Source organism: Phoenix dactylifera, chromosome 7, assembly GCF_051530095.1.
Source record: "Phoenix dactylifera cultivar Ajwa chromosome 7, Ajwa_hap1_PhDact_Kaust_v1.1, whole genome shotgun sequence".
Classification (NCBI taxonomy): Eukaryota; Viridiplantae; Streptophyta; class Magnoliopsida; order Arecales; family Arecaceae; genus Phoenix; species Phoenix dactylifera.
In genome coordinates, this window is record NC_143196.1 from 18,467,062 (window position 1) to 18,490,017 (window position 22,956).

A 22,956-nucleotide genomic window follows, 5' to 3' on the forward strand; every position below is an offset into this window, starting at 1 on the left:
ATCTAATTAGGATTTATTAAATTTCAGCCCTAAGACAATTAGGACTTTAGAAATCCTATTCCAAATAGGATTCTAATTTAATTTGAAATCCTAATCCAATTAGGACTCCAAGGATCCTACTCCAAGTAGGACTCATGATCAAGTCCAATTAATTAAATTTAATTAATTAAATTAAATTGCAATTCGATTGCAATTGTTCCTTCTTCCAACCACTAACTCTTAGCGGGTTATCCATTTATCAATCTAATTGATTATTTGTGATTCCTAATCACATTCAACCATCGGATTGGTCAATACCTCTAATGTGTGTGACCCCATAGGTTCTATTCTGACAGGTAGTGAGATATATTGCGATCTCTATCACAATATCATTGAAAACTCCTTTCAATGGGTTGAAACAATTTCAACTCAACTCATCAGGGTTTATCGACCATCAAGATGATCCCTGTGAGTCTCACCATCCACCAGTGACACCTAGCAGTATGTAGTGGCCACCCAGTAGAATAGAATGATGAACCTCTAGGTGCAGTTATCGTATGATACAGTCCTTCTATCGTGGATCCCTACAGACCGGAGGTCATGGATAACTCGTCAAACCCCGTCGTCTGTCATATGTCTAGATTTATTTGACTTGAGTTCGATAGTGAAAAACTCTTTCTCCACTTTATATTACTGCCCCGGCCAAGATCTTAGAACTCAGTCTAATAAATCACATAGGATCACTCCTTTTCTATCAAGGTCGATAGATTCCATGTAAGTGCATACCCTACTCCTACAGTGAACTTACTGCAGCCAATCTACACTACAAGGACCCATATGGCTAGAGACCATGTATACGTGTAGTCAAACTACAATAACCTCACTGTGAGTAGCTGAAGCACCGCAGGTCAAAGGACCAGTCATACTACTGCAACATCAAGCAAGTCACTGACGAGTGGATAGACATCCAAGTGACTTCTTGTCTTGGTCACGCTCAGTACCCTTGTTCTCTAACAAGCACCTGCACTATCACTTCAGTGTCCCTACACTGTGGACTTGAGTCTCGTCCATCCATAAGGAAAGCGATTTGTGCACTGATCGGATCGATCACCGTCCTCGTGATGATCCATTGATCATGAGCATTTAGAAATTAATCACCAATGATACATGGCTCAAATTCTCAACTCTTGAGAATATGTACCATCATCTTATTAATTTCTTGGACGATTCATAGACACATAAACAATATGAATGAAAAGATGCCCATTTATTATTCGATAATAATAAAGTCAAGTACAAATTTATGTCCTAGAATTAATAATGTGTCCGCCAGATTGGCTTCTAGGGCATACATCTAACAATCTCCCACTTGCACTAAAGCCAATCAGACATATATCTAAGTCCCATGTTCTCAAGGTGGGCTTCTGTCTTCTGCTGATTTAACTGCTTAGTGAGCGGGTCTGCCACGTTGTCTGCGGAGTCTACTCTCTGTACCTCGACATATTTCTTCTCGAGGTATTCGCGTATGAGGTGAAAGCGCCGCTCTATGTGCTTGGACTTCTGATGAAACCTTGGCTCCTTAGCAAGAGCTATGGCGCCATTATTATCGCAATAGAGTGTGATGGCATCCGATGGCATTACATCTAGCTCTGCAATGAATTTGTTGAACCAGAAGGCTTCCTTTGCAGCTTCAGAGACGGCGATATACTCAGCTTCCATGGTAGAATCAGCAATGATCGGTTATTTGGAACTCTTCCAATTTACCGTACCACCATTGCACAAGAACACATATCCAGATGTAGACTTTCTATCATCAATATCAGTCATAAAGTCTGAATCTGTGTATCCTTCTACCTTTAACTCTAATGCTCCTCCAAAGACCAAGAACAAATCTTTAGTTCTTCTTAAGTACTTAAGAATGTTCTTCACAGCTGTCCAGTGCTCTTCACCTGGATTCGACTGATATCTGCTAGTGACACTCACAGCAAGGGCTATATCAGGTCGTGTACACAGCATGGCATACATGAGGCTTTCTATTGCAGAAGCATAAGGAATCCTGCTCATGCGTTGAATCTCTTCAGATGTGTTGGGGCACATCTTTTTGGAGAGATGAATCCCATGCCTAAGGGGTAATAGACCCCTCTTGAAGTTTTTCATACTGAACCTCTTCAGTACCTCCTCTATGTACATATTTTGTGATAGGCCAAGCATCCTTTTAGATCTATCCCTATAGACCTTTATCCCCAAAATGTAGGATGCTTCCCCAAGGTCTTTCATGGAGAACTCTTTTGATAACCAGACCTTGACCGAGGTTAGCATAGGAATATCATTTCCTATCAGGAGGATGTCATCCACGTACAGTACGAGGAACACGACAGCACTCCCACTAACCTTCTTGTAAACACACGGTTCCTCTTCGTTCTTGATGAACTCAAACGATTTGATCGCATCATTAAAATGAGTGTTCCAACTCCGAGATGCTTGCTTTAGTCCATAGATGGACCTTTGCAGCTTGCAGACCTTGTGATCACCATCACTGGAAGTGAAACCCAAAGGCTGCTCCATATAGATATTTTCATCAAGATATCCATTCAGGAAAGCAGTTTTCACATCCATCTGCCATATTTCATAATCATGAAATGCTGCAATAGCAAGCAATGTTCGAATGGATTTCAGCATGGCTACAAGTGAAAAGGTCTCCTGATAGTCAATGCCTTCGCGCTGACTATACCCTTTCGCTACTAGCCTTGCCTTATAGGTTTCTACCTTTCCATCCGAACCTATCTTCCTTTTATAGATCCATTTACATCCAATAGGTACTATACCTTCTGGTGGATCTACTAAGGTCCAGACTTGGTTGGAATACATGGAGTCTATCTCTGACTGCATGGCTTCCAGCCATTTCTCGGAATCGATATCAGATATCGCCTCGTCGTAGGTATTGGGATCCTGTACATGTTCCCTATCTCCCATGAGGAACATTTCCTCGGTGTCCTCTACTAGTATACCTAAGTATCTATCGGGAGGATGAGAGACCCTACTAGATCTACGAGGTGGAGGAGGTACTACGTGTACTGGTTCTGTATGAATAGGTTCTATAGGATCCATGACTCGTTGCTTTTCAGAGACTCTCTCTTCAAGCTCAATTTTTCTCCCACTGCCTCTATCAAGGATAAACTGTTTTTCCAGAAAGACGGCATGTCGGCTCACAAACACATTGTGATCCTCTGAGATGTAAAAATTGTATCCTAATGACTCTTTAGGATATCCAATGAAACGAGCACTTATGGTCCTAGGCTCTAACTTGTCCGCCTGTAGTCGCTTGATGTGGGCCGGACATCCCCAAATCTTGAGATGACCAAGACTCGGCTTCTTACCATGCCATATCTCATACGGTGTGGTAGGAACGGATTTAGAGGGAACTCTATTCAATAAATAAATTGCGGATAATAAGGCATCTCCCCAAAGAAACATAGGTAGATCAGTGAAGCTCATCATGGATCGGACCATATCCAATAGAGTCCGATTCCTCCTTTCTGACACCCCGTTGAGTTGAGGTGTACCCGGAGGTGTCCATTGTGAGACTATGCCATTTTTCTTGAGATAATCCCGGAATTCCCCACTAAGGTATTCTCCTCCTCGATCTGATTGAAGAACCTTAAGGGTTTTTCCAGTCTGTTTTTCTCCTTCATTTCTGAACTCTTTGAACTTTTCAAAAGACTCAGATTTGTATCTCATAAGATACACATACCCATATCGTGAATAGTCATCGGTAAAGGTAATGAAGTATGAATAACGACCCCTGGCTAGCACATCGAATGGGCCACACACATCAGTGTGTACCAGGGTAAGTATTTCAGTGGTCCTCTCCCCATGTCCTACAAAGGATAATCTAGCCATTTTTTCTTGAAGACAGGACTCACAAACTGGATATGACTCGGAAGTCAATGGGCCAAGAAGCCCATCTTTCTTCATTTTGTTCATTCTGTCCTCTCCAATATGGCCAAGCCTGAGGTGCCACAAATACTTCTGGTTTATCTCATCTCTGGATCTTTTAGATCCTATGGCACTCACTACTTGCTCAGACACATTCACAGACACATCAATATGCAAGTGATAGAGACTATCAATCATGAAACCACGTGCAACTAATTTATTTCTGAAATAAATAGAACAGCAGTCTTTGTCAAAGGTCAAAACATGACCATCCTGTGCTAAACACGAAACAAAAATCAAATTCCTGCTAGCAGCAGGGACATAATAACAGTCTCTAAGCAATAAACTAAATCCAGACGGTAATCGCAGAGGGTAGGTGCCCACAGCTACAGCAGTAACTCTTGCCCCGTTGCCAACCCGAAGGGTCACTGCACCTTCCGCCAGCCTCTTACTTTCCTTTAGACCCTGCATAGTAGTGCACAAATGAGCACTAGAACCAGAATCTATAACCCAACTAGATGTAGAAGAAACCGTAAGGTTAGTTTCAATCACGAGCAAGTCTAACATACCTTCAGAAGGTGTGTCTTTTTGGTTCTTCAGGCTCTCGAGGTATGAAGGGCAGTTCCTTTTCAAGTGGCCGTTGATGTTGCAGTGGAAACATTTTCCTTTGTCATCAGCCCTTTTCTTATGAACTTCCTTCTTAGGCTTTTTGTCTTTCTTGTGCTTCTTTGCAGGCTTCTTTTTCTTCCAAGTAGACTTTCTCTTGGAACCAAAAGTCAGCTCAGCAGCCAGAATAGAGCCCCTTGAACCTTTCAAGGCCCCTTCAGCAGTTACCAACATATTCAACAATTCGGTCTTTGTGCATTCAATTTTATTCATATGGTAGTTTACTATAAACTGGCCAAATGAATCAGGAAGGGATTGCAGGATCAGATCTATCTGCAGTTCCTTATGCATGGACATACCGAGCTTCTCAAGTTCCTCGAGGTCCTTGATCATAGTCAAACAGTGATCGTGGACAGACTGCCCCTCACGCATCTTTGCCTTGAAGAGCCTCTTGGACACTTCAAAGCGTGCAGTGCGGCTCTGCTCACCATACAACTCTTGCAGATGAGCCAGTATTTCCCTAGCAGTCTTTATGTTCTCATGCTGGCATTGAAGTTCGTTAGTCATGGATGCCATGATGTAGCACTTGACCCTAATGTCGTCATCAGTCCACTTCTGATGCGTCTCACGCTGATCATCAGTAGGACGTGCTGGTAGCTTAGGTATATCATTCTCGAGCACATACCCTATTTTCTCACAATTCAGAACAATTTTCAGGTTCCTAAGCCAGTCTTTATAGTTGGTTCCGGTCAGTCTGTTGGTCTCAAGGATTCGGGTCAAAGGATTTGAAGCTGACATTGTGATCTGTAGAGAGTAAAGATTCTAGTTAGACTTTGTACTTGAACTTAATTTGTTCTAGAAACTTTTAAAACAAATATGCTCCCACTATTTTCTCGAATCCCTCATACTCCCCTGATGGAGAAACGAAAACCCTACGCGACTAGGATTTCTAGTGGGTACTGCGGTCTCACCGATTTACATGCCGCCTCACCTAACAGTTATTGGTGACATATAAATGGATGAGTGTACAACTCTTGTACAATGCTTCTCAAGCATATTGCAGTGGTACTTGGTCTCTAAGTGATGAAGACCTCACCTAACAGTTATTGGTCCCATTACTTAGTTAAGTCAGATCCACCGTATAACCGCGGAAATAAAGTCGTCATTGGGTCCTCACCTAACAGTTATTGGTGCCCAACCCCACCTTTACCCCACAACATCTCATGTCTAATAGAGAGGTCCAGTCCCCCGATGCAACTTGCCCACTGTGTCCAGCCGAGACAAATCAACGCCGGAAAGACCTTAGCAACTCTACTACGGTGGAAGACCTATGGACTTAATATTGCATAATCAAGTCTTAGTGTTTGCAACTTGAGTTCTTCATAAGAGGTAATCGAACAATTGGCCAGGTAAGCAGGTGGGAGGCTCCCCTTACTCAGAGAGTAAGGTCCTAATTAAGTAACCACCTTATAGGCTTGCCTAGACACCAATTAGATCAATTAATCTAATATGACTAACTCATGTTGGTTCACCCTCGACTGATTAGGGAGGTTTCGATTTAGGTCTCACTCGATCGCGTATTCACATCTCATGCAAATATAAGTCTACCCGCATAGACATAAGCATTAAACATCCAGGCATTTATCAAAAATAAAATTAAATGGTGATGATCATGGATCCAAGATGGGGTCATTTTACAAGCACATGCACGTCAATTGGTTTGATCGTCTTCAACTCTTGACTCGATCTTGATCCTCTAGGTCCAATTGTGATCAACTCCTTGATCTATCTTCAATCAACCCTTGATCTTGATCCGCGCATGTTGAGCTTGTTGATGTACATATTGATCAACCATCGACGTGCAACACACATCACAGTTTACATCCCAGATTGCTTTAAAAATTAAATAAAAATAAAAATAAAATTACAACCCTTTTCATTGAGACACGCAGGTCTCTAATACATGAATTTAAGATGCACGCAGGCATCTGAAAATTAAAATTACATGCATCACAGAACATCACAGAACATCGCAGAACATTTCAGCACATTCAAAGGGTCCATCCATGATCATCACCATACGCATCACATGCATAAAAAATTATTTTCAGATCTGTAATTTAACTGATTATATCATCTCATGACTTGCTGATCATGCATGATTTGATTCTAAACATTTGTAATCACATTATTAATGCATTAGAATCATTAATCTAAGCATCCATTAATTAGTATGCAGAAAAAACAGCAAGCTGAAAATTCTGCATACTTAATTTTCAGCAAGCATAATCCCTTAAATTTCAGATCTAAAATGCCTTGAAAAATTTAATTCTAATCTTAATCTACATAACCATGGCTCTGATACCACTGTTAGGATCCCACATATGCCATGAAAATTCGAAATAATTTTCATGTTGCAGCGGAAAAACTATGCGGGATCCGTTCATCGCATGAACGTATTTTAAAACCATTCGTTTGTAAATAGATTAGAATTAAATTATTTTAAAACATTTTAAAATCATTAAGAAGATCAGATCTTCACCTTGTGCGGGTAGATGGTCTCTGCAAATCTGATTTACGTGGATTTGTAGAAGGTTCGATGGAAGCCGCACACGCGTCCGGCCTCTACGGGTATCCACACGAGGTAATGATTCGATCGAAGCCTACGTATCTCCCCGGGGTGCTAGCTCCCTTGCAGAGATGGCTTTTGATGGCTGAAGTCCTCCCTTTCAATCAACTCTTGAATGCTTAGGGAGGAGGAGGAAGAAAGACGGATCAAAGGGAACAAGAACAAAACACTTTCAGCCTTTTCCCTTTTCTTTTGTTGGCACCAAGAATGAAGAAGGAGGAGAGCCACCAAGGATTCTTCTTCCTCTTCTCTTGCTTGCGGATGAAAGGAGGAGGAAGGGGGTCCTTTTTGCTGCCGTGAACACCAAAAGAAGGATTAGAGGAGGGGCTGAACCCCTCCTTTTATTTCTCCATGAGATAAGGATGAGCTCCTTATTTTTAGGAGCTCACCCTTATCTCCCCAATTCGGCAGCAAGGAGGGGCTTACGCCCCTCCTTTTTCTTCCACGCACTTCCCAAGGGGAGGGGCGTGGGCCCCTCCCTCATATCCCATTTTATTAGCCATTTAATCAAATTAAGTGGCAAGATGGTTTGGGTTCATTTTATGAGTCCAATCCTAGTCAAAATAGGATTTTTATGAACCCATTTCAATTTCCTCCAATTCCTAATCCAATTAGAATTTAATTGAGCCATGACTCTATTGAACTCTTCAATCCTAATCTAATTAGAAGTCATGAAATTAATTAAATTAAATTTAAAATTAATTAGGACTTAAAATAATCCTAATCTAATTAGGACTTATTAAATTTCAGCCCTAAGACAATTAGGACTTTAGAAATCCTATTCCAAATAGGATTCTAATTTAATTTGAAATCCTAATCCAATTAGGACTCCAAGGATCCTACTCCAAGTAGGACTCATGATCAAGTCCAATTAATTAAATTTAATTAATTAAATTAAATTGCAATTCGATTGCAATTGTTCCTTCTTCCAACCACTAACTCTTAGCGGGTTATCCATTTATCAATCTAATTGATTATTTGTGATTCCTAATCACATTCAACCATCGGATCGGTCAATACCTCTAATGTGTGTAACCCCATAGGTTCTATTCTGACTGGTAGTGAGATATATTACGATCTCTATCACAATATCATTGAAAATTCCTTTCAATGGGTTGAAACAATTTCAACTCAACTCATCAGGGTTTATCGACCATCAAGATGATCCCTGTGAGTCTCACCATCCACCAGTGACACCTAGCAGTATGTAGTGGCCACCCAGCAGAATAGAATGATGAACCTCTAGGTGCAGTTATCGTATGATACAGTCCTTCTATCGTGGATCCCTACAGACCGGAGGTCATGGATAACTCGTCAAACCCCGTCGTCTGTCATATGTCTAGATTTATTTGACTTGAGTTCGATAGTGAAAAACTCTTTCTCCACTTTATATTACTGCCCTGGCCAAGGTCTTAGAACTCAGTCTAATAAATCACATAGGATCACTCCTCTTCTATCAAGGTCGATAGATTCCATGTAAGTGCATACCCTACTCCTACAGTGAACTTACTGCAGCTAATCTACACTACAAGGACCCATATGGCTAGAGACCATGTATACGTGTAGTCAAACTACAATAACCTCACTGTGAGTAGCCGAAGCACCGCAGGTCAAAGGACCAGTCATACTACTGCAACATCAAGCAAGTCACTGACGAGTGGATAGACATCCAAGTAACTTCTTGTCTTGGTCACGCTCAGTACCCTTGTTCTCTAACAAGCACCTGCACTATCACTTCAGTATCCCTACACTGTGGACTCGAGTCTCATCTATCCATAAGGAAAGCGATTTGTGCACTGATTGGATCGATCACCGTCCTCGTGATGATCCATTGATCATGAGCATTTAGAAATTAATCACCAATGATACATGGCTCAAATTCTCAACTCTTCAGAATATGTACCATCATCTTATTAATTTCTTGGACGATTCATAGACACATAAACAATATGAATGAAAAGATGCCCATTTATTATTCGATAATAATAAAGTCAAGTACAAATTTATGTCCTAGAATTAATAATGTGTCCGCCAGATTGGCTTCTAGGGCATACATCTAACATCAGGATCCGTGATCGAATCACACCGCGATCAGGACTTTCTCCCGTGTGTCCATGAAGCATCCAACCGTCCACGGTTCATCTCCCATATCCTGCATTCGAGTCCCAGTTCACACCATCGGTCAGCGTCCGTATGTGATCAGCTTCCCAACGATTTCATCTCCTCCCAGCTCCAACGATGAAGCCCAGCCACATCAGTTCCCAGCGATTTTCGAGCTTCCACGATCCAACCCCCTCAGATCTAGGTCCCCGCGTCCACACTTCTTTCTCCCAGCATCCTGTGAAGCATCTCCGCGTCCGATTCTTCTGGATCCTTCTCCCCACCGGCGTGTCATCCTTCCGTTCGAGAGCATCCCCATCTGTTTGCGTCCGCGGCTTCCGAGTTCATCCATCCACGCGTCCAGCTCTCAGCGTGATTCTCCCGCATCCATGAGCCAGCAAAGATCCCGCTTCATCCGCACGTTACCAGCTGCGATAAACTGTTCGTGATCAACCTCCCAGCTCTCGGAATTCACGATCAGATCTCCCTGATTCCCGACTTCATTCCTCGATCGGCCTTCTTCCCTTTCCATCTCAGCCACCCACGCCCCAGCAGAGATCCTTTTCTTCCGCGCCTCGCAGCATCCCAACAATCCTCCCGCGATGCAAGCGATCGCGATCAGCTCCCGAGCGCCTCTGTGCATCCATTTGAAGAAGATCAGGATCCCACGCATCTCAGGCGCTTCACCTTCAACCGTCCGCGTGTAATCTCCCCAATCCGAGCCGTTTGAAGAAAGGATCCATCGCGGCATATATAGTTTTTTTTCTCGGCTGGGAGCGGGGATCCCTCATTCGAAAACAAGTCCCCATTCAAAGAAAAAAACAGAGAGAGGAAACAGGGGAGGCCCTGTTTCCGAAAAGAAAAGAGAAAAAAAAAGAAGAAAGAAAATGAAAGGGGGATTAATGTGGGAAATGGAAGGCTAAAGTCCTAGGGAGGGTGATGGAGGAACCTTTGATGTATTACTCTTTGAAGTAAACTCTAAACTTTTGCTTTCAATGATTTATATTTATTGACATGTTCTTGATCCATGCGTAGTTATTTCGTAGATAGATCTTTAATGGATTATGATTATTGATATATGGATTGCTTTAGTATTTGATTCGTCGTAGACGTAGAAAGCACGATGAATGCTTAGAAATTGAGTTCATATGTTTATGAAACATATACTATGATTAGATCTATCCTACATTTAATCTTTAATCAAGAACCATAGAGTTTATTCCTTGGATGTGAAAGAGTAGATGCTCTATAAGCCAATCATTTGATGGGTTTCTCTTTGTAATCCTCCAAATCATGTACTTTGACACTCGATATATATCAATAAAGGCATTGTGTTTCATCATTTGCTGCTTATCTATTTTATTATTGGATGATGAACCCCATAAATTAGGACATTGGTTTTAGGATTATGATGAGATCATATCAGTGAGACCTAAAATCCTAAAATCCTAATTTAGAATATTCCCAGTCAAATTGGTATATTGAGTCGGGGATCAATATTACCGGAAAGACTAGCACATCTTATGTATGCTCAATGTAGAGGGTGATTGATCTCATAATCACTTGTGTGAGACACTAATACAAAGATGTGGGTGCTCATTAGAGGAATGAGTTCACTGAAATGACCAGCCATGAGAACATCTTATGGATTCTTACTTAATTATCAAAAGATGGTTCTCATAGTGGGAGTTGTGCAAGTGATCCTTAGACCTGAGATCACCATGGTACCTTGTGCACTTGAAGCTATGTTTTGGTTTACCCTCATTCACGACATTGCGTTGTGTACGGGGTATTCTGGATATGGTGGATTTTGTACGAAGGTTGTGAGTAGGTCAACAAGGAATCAGTCACTTCTAGTAAGAGAAGGTAACATCCTACTTACTCTAATCTTATGATGATTCAAGAAGCCTTTGATCAAAGCAAAATGAATATTAGAAAGAGTTTCTAATGTTTCATTGTTTGAATTATCATATAAAAGATTGAGAGAGACATGAATAAGTGATTGAGTTTGATATTGATCCATACTCGAGCACTTATTCAGGATGTAATATGACTGAGGGATTGAATTGCACAGTAACTTTCCACTGAAGGGTATGTTTGGATTTGTCCAATACATTTCTCATCTTCCGGGTAGACATGATACGTTGCTAGACGTCAATCATGTCTTGTGGGTTGATCGGATCAAAGAGTTTGATTAGATCAAAGCATCAGAAAGATTCTGATTGCTAAGTCAGGTTTAGCACTAAATTGAACCTAAATTGGATTAGAGGTATTCTAATCAGGTTAGGTCAACTTGCACCTGCACCTACTGCTGGCTAAGATAAGGAACCCAATGGGTCACACACAAGGGAATTGATCAAGGGTCTAATTGGATTAGATCATGTTTGCAAGATGAACATGCTAGCACGTGTTGCAAACCCTAGCTCCTGATTCAAATTAAATTCGAATATGATTCTTAGATTAGATTGATCTAATATGATTAGATCATGACCTAATATGGGTTAGCCAAGAGTTGAAACCCATTTGGCTTTAATTAGACCTGATTTGATTAGGTTTAATGTTTTCTTTAAGTTGGTTAAACCCAATTGGATTGGGTTTGATAGGGCCTTCACTTCTGGACCATTGGATCGCTTCCTGGATGAAGGATCTGGTCCACTGGTTGGCGCCTTCATCTGGACCATTGGATGGCTTCCTGGATGAAGGATCTGGTCCACTGGTTAGCGCCTGAATCTGGACCACTGGATGGCTCTCTGGATGAAAGATCTGGACCGTTGCTCAGCGCCTAAATCTGGACCACTAGATGGCTCTCTGGATGAAAGATCTGGACCGTTGCTCAGCGCCTGAATCTGGACCATCGGTGATGGCATCTTGCTTCTGGACCATTGGATGGCACCCTGGATGATGATGCCCTGATCTGGACCATTAGATGGCGCCTAGATCTGGACCATTGGCTTTGGTTCACTACATTTGGGCCCTTGGATCATCAGGATTTAAGAGGGAGATGTGAGAAAGAAGTTGATACATCCTTCTCCTTAGCACCCCATCATGATGGGATGCATCTCTTGGCACATGCCTCATCATGATGAGGTGTGTGGATGGGATGCATCCCTTTATGATGCATCCCTCCATCTCTTATAAATAAGGAGGTGCCTTGGGGTTCTAAAGATCATCCAAGAAAAAGCCTCTCCTTCTCTCTCCCTTATCCCTTCTTTCTTACAAGCCTCTCTCTTTTGTCCAACCCAAGACAAGAGGGTCTTCTTTAGGACAAAAAGGCTAGTGAATGTTTTAGAGGTAGAAAGGAAGAAGGAAGTGAAGGAAAATCAGCCAATTAAATCCTTTGGAAGGATTGAACAATTAGAATCAAGTTTTGGTGGAGCTAGAGTCTTGAACCCATTCCTGTGTGGATCAACATTGGAGGGTGAACATTTGGGCACCTTAGGACATCTTCAGATATATTGGATATAGCGTGATAGGTATTATTCTATACCAAGATTATATTTTCTACATTATTTGGTTATACTATTAAGGCGATCTTGGCTTATTAGGGTTTCATATAATGGGTTTTATAAGAAAATTTTATAATTTCGTATCTTCCGCTGCGCCCTAGGGCACTGGGAAACCCTAACAGTGGTATCAGAGCCACCCTTAATCAGTTTAACCAAATGATAATACATGCTATTATCTTGATGCTATGAGATAGCTAGGTTGTTTGTATGCATGATTAGTTTATGCTATGAGATAGTGTTATATTCATGTTGTAGCACAGTATAATTGCTAGTACTAAATTATAGAATGTGCAATGAGACCAATATAGTAGTATGAAAACTTTGGGCTGACCCATTCTGGAACAATCGACTCAGTTGGTGTCTAGGAAGGAAGCCACAGGTGGTTACTTAATTAGGACCTCACTCTCTGAGTGAGGGGTGCCTCCCACCTACTTTTCTGGCCAATTATTTGATTGTCCTTTATGGTTGAGCTTAATGTTAGTAAGATACTACTATTTGAAAGCCCTCACTAAATTCATAATTAAGTCGTAGTGTTAATTGCTTTAAGCTGAGCCATTCTGAATCAATTGACTAAGTTGGTGTCTAGGAAAGAGGCTACAGGTGGTTATTTAATTAGGACCTTACTAAGTAAGGAGAGCCTCCCATCTGCTTACCTGGCCAACTATTTGATTGACTTCCATGGAAAAGCTAATTGCTGATATATAACACTATAAAGGTCCTTCCTTCATGCTTAGATATTATTATGTCAATATCTACGCTAGCTTGTTGTGATTCCCACAAGGCTAGTATTAGGGATTGATATTGTAATATCTTGGTGCATATGATGCATATGGCATATTTTAATATGTTGCCTTGTTGTGATTCCCACAAGGGCAGCATTATTCAAATATGACTGTATAAAAATGAAGGGTTTGACTTAACTAGACACAATAGTTTGTTGTGATTCCCACAAGACTATATGTGTGCTAGAGGACAGAATAAAGTTGGAAATTGCATGGGATGCAATTGGAAAGAGTTTTCTACCTTTGAACTTATAAGGACTTGTTGTGATTCCCACAAGGTCTTTTATAAGGAATTTGGATCTCAACCCCACTAAGAAAATTAGTATTTTCTCGTTCATCATACTTGAGGGTTATGATATTCGATAAAAATAGTGGGAGTAACAATTAGATAAAAGTCCTTGTCTGATTGAATACATGTCATCATGATTGGTCTGCTTATATTAGTGTTCTTTGTAATTATAGATTAATTCTGCAAAAATGGCATCTTCACTCTCACTTAGAGGTATCTTAAATACAAACAAATTGACTGGTCCCAACTATGTGGATTGGTTGAGGAATTTAAAGATTGTTCTCACACAAGAAAAACTTTCCTACATTCTTGAAACCCCTGACCTAGGGTCAGCAAGGGAAGATGCAACTGAGGAGGAATTGGCCACATATCGTATGTGGAAAAATGACAGTTTGACTGTCAAATGTATCATGCTTGCTTCTATGAATAATGAATTGCAGAGGCAGCATGATAGCATGGATACTCACTCCATACTCCTTAACTTAAAGGAGTTATATGGTGAGCAGAGCAGAACTGCTAGATATGAGATATCTAAACAGTTGTTCCGTGCTAGAATGATCGAGGGATCGTCTGTGCAAGACCACTGTTTAAAGGTTATAGACTTAATCACTCGATTAAGTCAACTTGGTTTTGCTATGGACAGTGAGCTCAGTCAGGATTTGATCCTGCAATCACTACCCGACTCATTCTCGCAGTTTGTCGTGAATTATCACATGAACAAACTGAATTCCTCCCTGCCTGAGCTTCTAAATATGCTGAAAACAGCAGAGTCTCACATCAAGAAGGACAAGGGTCCGATCCTTCTTGTTGGTGAGAGCTCAAAGAAGAAGTCGGGCAACAAGGGTTCAAAGAAAAAATTAAACCCTAAGAGTCGCATCAAAAAGAAGAAGGAAAAGAAAATCTCTGGACCCGGTACCTGTTTCCACTGCGGCAAGACGGGGCATTGGAAAAGGAACTGCAAGAGCTTTCTTGCAAGTGTGAAGCCTGATGCAAGTGTTGCATCAAAAGGTATGTTTTTATTACATGCCAATATGACATTAAGTTCTTCTGATTCTAATTCATGGGTATTGGATACCGGTTGTGGTTCTCACATATGCAAATCTTTGCATGGACTGCAGAAAATTAGAAGTCTGAAGAAAGGTGACTTCGAGCTATATGGCGCTGGAGGAGAATCCATCCAGGCTGAAGCTGTTGGCACCTACATACTAGAGCTACCCTCCGGGAAGTTCTTGAAGCTAGAAGACTGTTATTTTATGCCAAAAATCATTAGAAATGTAATTTCAATTCCTTTGTTGCTTAAGAAAGGATTCGAAATAAATGGAAAGAGTAATGGTTGCTCTATTTCTTTATCTAATGAGTATTATTGTCATGGCACTATGGAAAATGGTCTTTTAGTATTATGTCTTAATAATGTTATATTTCATATTGGCAAAGATAATAAAAGAAAAAGAGAGAATATTAATAATACCCTCCTCTGGCATTACCGATTAGGTCATATTAGTGAGACAAGGTTACACAAGTTGTATAAAGATAAATTCTTTGACCCTTATGATTTTGAATCATTAGGAACTTGTGAATCTTGTCTTATGGGTAAAATGACCAAGTCTCCATTCTCGGGACATGGAGAAAGGGCAAGTGAGTTGTTAGAACTCGTACACACTGATGTGTGCAGTCCTATATCAACTCCAGCTAGAGGTGGATACTCTTACTTCATCACATTTACTGATGACTTATCAAGGTTCGGTTTTGTATATCTAATGAAACATAAATCCGAAGCCTTTGATAAATTTAAAGAGTATCAAAGTATGGTCGAAAAACAAACTAAAAAGTGTATTAAAATCCTTCGATCTGATCGAGGAAGAGAATACCTTTCTAGTGAATTTTTAGATTATCTTAAATTAAAGGGTATACTCTCTGAATGGACACCTCCATATACGCCACAATTAAATGGTGTAGCTGAAAGGAGGAATCGTACCTTATTAGACATGGTACGGTCCATGATGTGCTTCACAAATCTTCCAATTTTCTTCTGGGGACATGCCCTGGAAACTGCTACATTAGTATTAAATAGAGTACTATCTAAGTTTGTATCTAGCACTCCATATGAGATATGGAAAGGAAAGAAACCTAATCTTAAGTATCTTAAGATATGGGGTTGTCATGCTTATGTCAAAAGAAATTTTGGACATAAGATAAGTGCTAGATCAGAGAAGTGTACATTTGTAGGTTATCCTAAAGACAGTTTAGGATATATCTTCTATGATCCTATCGAACAAAAGGTATTTGTTGCTAGGCATGCCACTTTCTTGGAAAAAGAGTTTTTCTTAGAAAAGGGCAAGGATAGAAGAATTGAACTTGATGAAGTTCAAGACCTACAAGGTGAGACACATAATAATCCTCAATCAGATGTACCCATTGAAGAGGTACAGCCACTACACACTACTCCTCTCCGAAGGTTAGAAAGAGTGCGAAATGCACCTGAGAGGTATGGATTTATCATTGAGAATGATGAAGCCCACATCATTGATAACGATGACCCTCTGACCTATTCGGAAGCTGTCAAGAGCAGGGACTCTGACAGATGGCTAGACGCCATGAAATCCGAGATAGATTCTATGTATACAAACCAAGTGTGGACTTTGGTTGATGCACCTGAGGGAGTGATTCCAATAGGGTGCAAATGGGTATACAAGAAGAAGATAGGAGCTGATAGCCAAGTAGAAACCTACAAGGCCAGGCTAGTGGCAAAAGGTTTCAGGCAAAAACAAGGTATCGATTATGATGAAACTTTTTCGCCAGTAGCTATGCTCAAATCTATTCGGATTATGCTTGCTATAGCTGCATACTATGATTATGAGATCTGGCAGATGGATGTCAAAACCGCCTTCCTTAATGGTCACCTTGAGGAAGAGGTCTATATGACACAGCCAGAGGGATTTGTCTCAAGAGGGAGAGCAAATCAAGTATGTAGGCTTAAGAAATCCATTTATGGATTAAAGCAGGCATCTAGAAGTTGGAACATCCATTTTGACATGATAGTCAAAGAGTTTGGCTTCATTAAAAATATAGATGAACCTTGTGTGTACAAGAAGACTAGTGGGAGTGCTATTGTCTTCTTGATATTATATGTGGACGATATATTGGTCATTGGAAATGATGTTCCAATGATGCAATCGGTCAAGACTTGGCTATCAAAGAAATTTTCCATGAAAGACTTGGGTGAAGCATCCTATATACTTGGTATAAGGATCTATAGAGATAGATCTAAAAGGATACTAGGTTTGTCCCAGTCTAGGTACATTGATAATGTGCTGAAGAGGTTCAACATGGATGGAAGTAAGAAAGGTTTCTTACCCATAGGACATGGCATACAACTCTCTAGGAAGATGTCTCCTAAGACATCTGAAGAGAGGAATAGAATGAGTTCTATTCCCTATGCTTCGGCAGTAGGGTCGATCATGTATGCTATGTTATGTACCAGGCCTGATGTAGCTTATGCCTTGGGTATGGTAAGTAGATTTCAGGCAGATCCCGGAGAGGATCATTGGAAAATTGTGAAAAGCATTCTCAAATACTTGAGAAGGACTAGAGATGTTTTTCTGATTTATGGAGGATCAGAATTGAAACTAGAAGGCTATTCAGATTCTAGCTTTCAATCTGATCCAGATGATAGCAAGTCAATCTCTGGATATATCTTCACTTTGAATGGTGGAGCTGTGAGTTGGAAAAGTTCCAAACAGCAAACTATAGCTGACTCAACTACTGAGGCAGAATACATAGCTGTTAGTGAAGCTGCTAAGGAAGCAGTCTGGATGAAGAAGTTCATCACAGAGCTGGGTGTAGTTCCTGAGATTGCCGGACCAGTCCCAGTTTATTGCGATAACACTGGAGCTGTTGCACAGGCTAAGGAACCAAGGTCTCATCATAGATCCAAGCACATTTTGAGACGCTTCCACCTTGTTCGAGAGATAATCGAAAGACAAGACGTCAAGATTGAACGAGTCGACACAAAGAACAATATAGCAGACCCATTTACTAAAGCTCTACCACAGCAGCAATTCAATCGTCACCTCGATTGTATGGGGTTAAAATATAAGGGCGATTGGCTTTAGTGCAAGTGGGAGATTGAAAGAGTAGATGCCCTATAAGCCAATCATTTGATGGGTTTCTCTTTGTAATCCTCCAAATCATGTACTTTGACACTCGATATATATCAATAAAGGCATTGTGTTTCATCATTTGCTGCTTATCTATTTTATTATTGGATGATGAACCCCATAAATTAGGACATTGGTTTTAGGGTTATGATAAGATCATACCAGTGAGACCTAAAATCCTAAAATCCTAATTTAGAATATTCCCAGTCAAATTGGTATATTGAGTCGGGGATCAATATTACCAGAAAGACTGGCACATCTTATGTATGCTCAATGTAGAGGGTGATTGATCTCATAATCACTTGTGTGAGACACTAATACAAAGATGTGGGTGCTCATTAGAGGAATGAGTTCACTGAAATGACCAGCCATGAGAACATCTTATGGATTCTTACTTAATTATCAAAAGATGGTTCTCATAGTGGGAGTTGTGCAAGTGATCCTTAGACCTGAGATCACCATGGTACCTTGTGCACTTGAAGCTATGTTTTGGTTTACCCTCATTCACGACATTGCGTTGTGTACGGGGTATTCTGGATATGGTGGATTTTGTACGAAGGTTGTGAGTAGGTCAACAAGGAATCAGTCACTTCTAGTAAGAGAAGGTAACATCCTACTTACTCTAATCTTATGATGATTCAAGAAGCCTTTGATCAAAGCAAAATGAATATTAGAAAGAGTTTCTAATGTTTCATTGTTTGAATTATCATATAAAAAATTGAGAGAGACATGAATAAGTGATTGAGTTTGATATTGATCCATACTCGAGCACTTATTCAGGATGTAATATGACTGAGGGATTGAATTGCACAGTAACTTTCCACTGAAGGGTATGTTTGGATTTGTCCAATACATTCCTCATCTTCCGGGTAGACATGATACGTTGCTAGACGTCAATCATGTCTTGTGGGTTGATCAGATCAAAGAGTTTGATTAGATCAAAGCATCAGAAAGGTTCTGATTGCTAAGTCAGGTTTAGCACTAAATTGAACCTAAATTGGATTAGAGGTATTCTAATCAGGTTAGGTCAACTTGCACCTGCACCTACTGCTGGCTAAGATAAGGAACCCAATGGGTCACACACAAGGGAATTGATCAAGGGTCTAATTGGATTAGATCATGTTTGCAAGATGAACATGCTAGCACGTGTTGCAAACCCTAGCTCCTGATTCAAATTAAATTCGAATATGATTCTTAGATTAGATTGATCTAATATGATTAGATCATGACCTAATATGGGTTAGCCAAGAGTTGAAACCCATTTGGCTTTAATTAGACCTGATTTGATTAGGTTTAATGTTTTCTTTAAGTTGGTTAAACCCAATTGGATTGGGTTTGATAGGGCCTTCACTTCTGGACCATTGGATCGCTTCCTGGATGAAGGATCTGGTCCACTGGTTGGCGCCTTCATCTGGACCATTGGATGGCTTCCTGGATGAAGGATCTGGTCCACTGGTTAGCGCCTGAATCTGGACCACTGGATGGCTCTCTGGATGAAAGATCTGGACCGTTGCTCAGCGCCTAAATCTGGACCACTGGATGGCTCTCTGGATGAAAGATCTGGACCGTTGCTCAGCGCCTGAATCTGGACCATCGGTGATGGCATCTTGCTTCTGGACCATTGGATGGCACCCTAGATGATGATGCCCTGATCTGGACCATTAGATGGCGCCTAGATTTGGACCATTGGCTTTGGTTCACTACATTTGGGCCCTTGGATTATCAGGATTTAAGAGGGAGATGTGAGAAAGAAGTTGATACACCCTTCTCCTTAGCACCCCATCATGATGGGATGCATCTCTTGGCACATGCCTCATCATGATGAGGTGTGTGGATGGGATGCATCCCTTTATGATGCATCCCTTCATCTCTTATAAATAAGGAGGTGCCTTGGGGTTCTAAAGATCATCCAAGAAAAAGCCTCTCCTTCTCTCTCCCTTATCCCTTCTTTCTTACAAGCCTCTCTCTTTTGTCCTAACCCAAGACAAGAGGGTCTTCTTTAGGACAAAAAGGCTAGTGAATGTTTTAGAGGTAGAAAGGAAGAAGGAAGTGAAGGAAAATCAGCCAATTAAATCCTTTGAAAGGATTGAACAATTAGAATCAAGTTTTGGTGGAGCTAGAGTCTTGAACCCATTCCTGTGTGGATCAACATCGGAGGGTGAACATTTGGGCACCTTAGGACATCTTCAGATATATTGGATATAGCGTGATAGGTATTATTCTATACCAAGATTATATTTTCTACATTATTTGGTTATACTATTAAGGCGATCTTGGCTTATTAGGGTTTCATATAATGGGTTTTATAAGAAAATTTTATAATCCCGTATCTTCCGCTGCGCCCTAGGGCACTGGGAAACCCTAACAGGATGCAATATCATCAAGGGGGATTCCAGATCCCTACCATTTTATTTCATTGAATTGTGTTTATTATTCTCTGCATTTAATTTCTGAAAATCAAAACATCATTTTAATCCACAAATTTATTTAATTAATTAATCTGAAAATTACGCTAATAATCTATAAATTTCGTTCCCTGAGGATTCGACCTCGGACTTCCGAGATTTTACTACTTGTGCGGTTCTCCTGCACTTGGGAGAACAATTGTATTTTTGCATCAAGTTTTTGGCGCCGTTGCCGGGGAACGGCTGATTTATTAGTATAATTTTAGATTTAATCAGTATCTTAGTATTTAATCTTTTTCTTTCAAAAAAAAAAATCTTTATTGCTGTTTTTTTATTCCCTGCACAGTCTGCATCAAACTCTGATATCTGAGTAATCCACCGTCTGATTGCACTCAAATTTCGTCGGCTGCTGTAGGACACATGTTTCTTTCTTTCACTTAAATTAATATAAACTTTGCTGCTGTCTGCTTTGAATTTTCTGTGTTTAATTTTTTTTTGTTTAGAATCAGAATTTTATTATCATCATATCTCATTAACCCTTGTTGCTACTTGAAAATTGATAAGAACTTTAAGAAAAGATCAAGGATAATCATTAAAAAAAATAAAAAAACAAAAAAAAACAAAAAAAAACAAACAAATAAATAAACTCTGAAATTTTGTATGCTAGGTTGGAATAGGGACAATACTGGACGTCTGAGTCGACAACCTTTTGACAATTCCTTAGATCACATTATTGAAACTTTTTCGCAAAATCTCAGATCTGGTGAGATGGCTGATGATGATGTAGGAAGTCACCATGGTAATGAAGGTAGACCCGCAGTTATGACACTTCGACAATACATACATCCCACTAGGACTAGTCAACCTTCATGCATGATTATTCCTGAAAATGTAGGACACTTTGAAATCAAACCAGGAGTAATTCAATTGCTGCCAAAGTATCATGGAATGGAATCCGAGAACCCTTATCTTCACCTTAAGGATTTTGAAGAAATTAGCATCACATTTAGAGTGCCAAATATATCAGAAGATGTTCTTAAATTAACCTTGTTTCCTTTTTCCTTGAAGGATAAAGCCAAAACATGGCTGAACTCCTTGAGACCAAGATCGTTAGGAACATGGCATGATATGCAAAGAGAATTCTTAAAAAAGTTCTTTTCCACACAAAGGACTAATTTTTTGAAAAGGCACATTAGTAATTTCCAACAAAAAGACCATGAAACATTTTATGAATGCTGGGAGAGATTTAAAGATTTGCTACTCTCTTGTCCTTATCATGGGTTTGAAACATGGAGAACCATTAGTTTCTTTTACGAGGGGTTGTCTCCACAGTTGAAACAATTTATAGAGACTATGTGCAATGGTCTATTTTTGGAAAAGCAACCCGATGAGGCATGGGACTATTTAGACTCTCTCGCAGAGACTGCACAATTATGGGATACAGGGGATAGAGTGAATAAACCTTTGCCTAAGCCTACTAGCATTCCACACGGGGGCCTTTACAACCTTAATACTCAGGATGATATTCAAGCTAAAATGGCAGCCCTTACTAGGAAGGTAGAGGAAATTAAACTTAGAAGGATTGAACCCGTCAAGACCGTAGAACATAACAGCGAGTGTTGTAGGATTTGCGAGATGCCTGGCCATCTCATCACTGATTGCCCCACAATGCCCGCATTCAAGAAAGTCTTGCACGATCAGGCCAATGTTATGAATACCTATCAAAAATCTTTCAATAATCCTTTTTCGGGTACTTACAACCCTGGATGGAAGAACCATCCAAATTTTAGGTGGAGGAATGACCAACCTCAACAAGTATATAACCCAACTCCTCCACCTCCGCACCCTCATTATGCACACGCACCCCCTCAAAAATCCAGTCTCGAAGAAACTTTACAATCTTTCATGCAAGGTCAAGCTAAAATCAATGATGAATTAAGAAATCAACTGACAACGCTGACCACTGCTTTAAGTGCTCAAGAGAAGGGTAAGCTACCAGCTCAACCACAACCTAACCCTCAAGTCTACGGCGGTAGCAATGCATCATCTTCAACTTCGCATAAAGAGCAAGCAAAGAGTATAATAACATTGCGAAGTGGAAAGATTATTGACCGACCAGTCCCAGAACAAACACAAGTCATACCTGATTCTGACCCTCCCAAGACAAAAGAAAAGGATAATGAAGAAACTGAAGCACCAACATCTACTGAAAAAATTGATTGTCCTTTTCCTGCACCATTTCCACAAAGATTAAAGCCCTTGCAAAAGCTTGAACCAAACTCTGAAATTCTTGAGCTTTTTAAGCAAGTAAAAATCAATGTACCTCTTCTTGATGCAATAAAACAAGTGCCTTCCTATGCAAAATTTTTAAAAGATTTGTGCACTGTCAAGCGTCGTTTAAATGTCAAGAAGAAGGCATTTCTGGCTGAAAATGTGAGTGCAATTTTACAGCATAACATTCTTCCTAAATATAAGGATCCAGGTTGCCCAACTATCTCGTGCATCATTGGCAATTTTAGGATTGAGCGAGCATTACTAGATTTAGGAGCGAGTGTGAACTTGTTGCC

At 40.3% G+C, this 22,956-nt stretch overlaps 1 pseudogene; it reads right to left on the reverse strand.

Moving 5' to 3' along the window:
* Positions 1-21,574: 21,574 nt before the first annotated feature.
* Positions 21,575-21,672, reverse strand: LOC148714281 (small nucleolar RNA R71; annotated as a pseudogene).
* Positions 21,673-22,956: the final 1,284 nt, after the last annotated feature.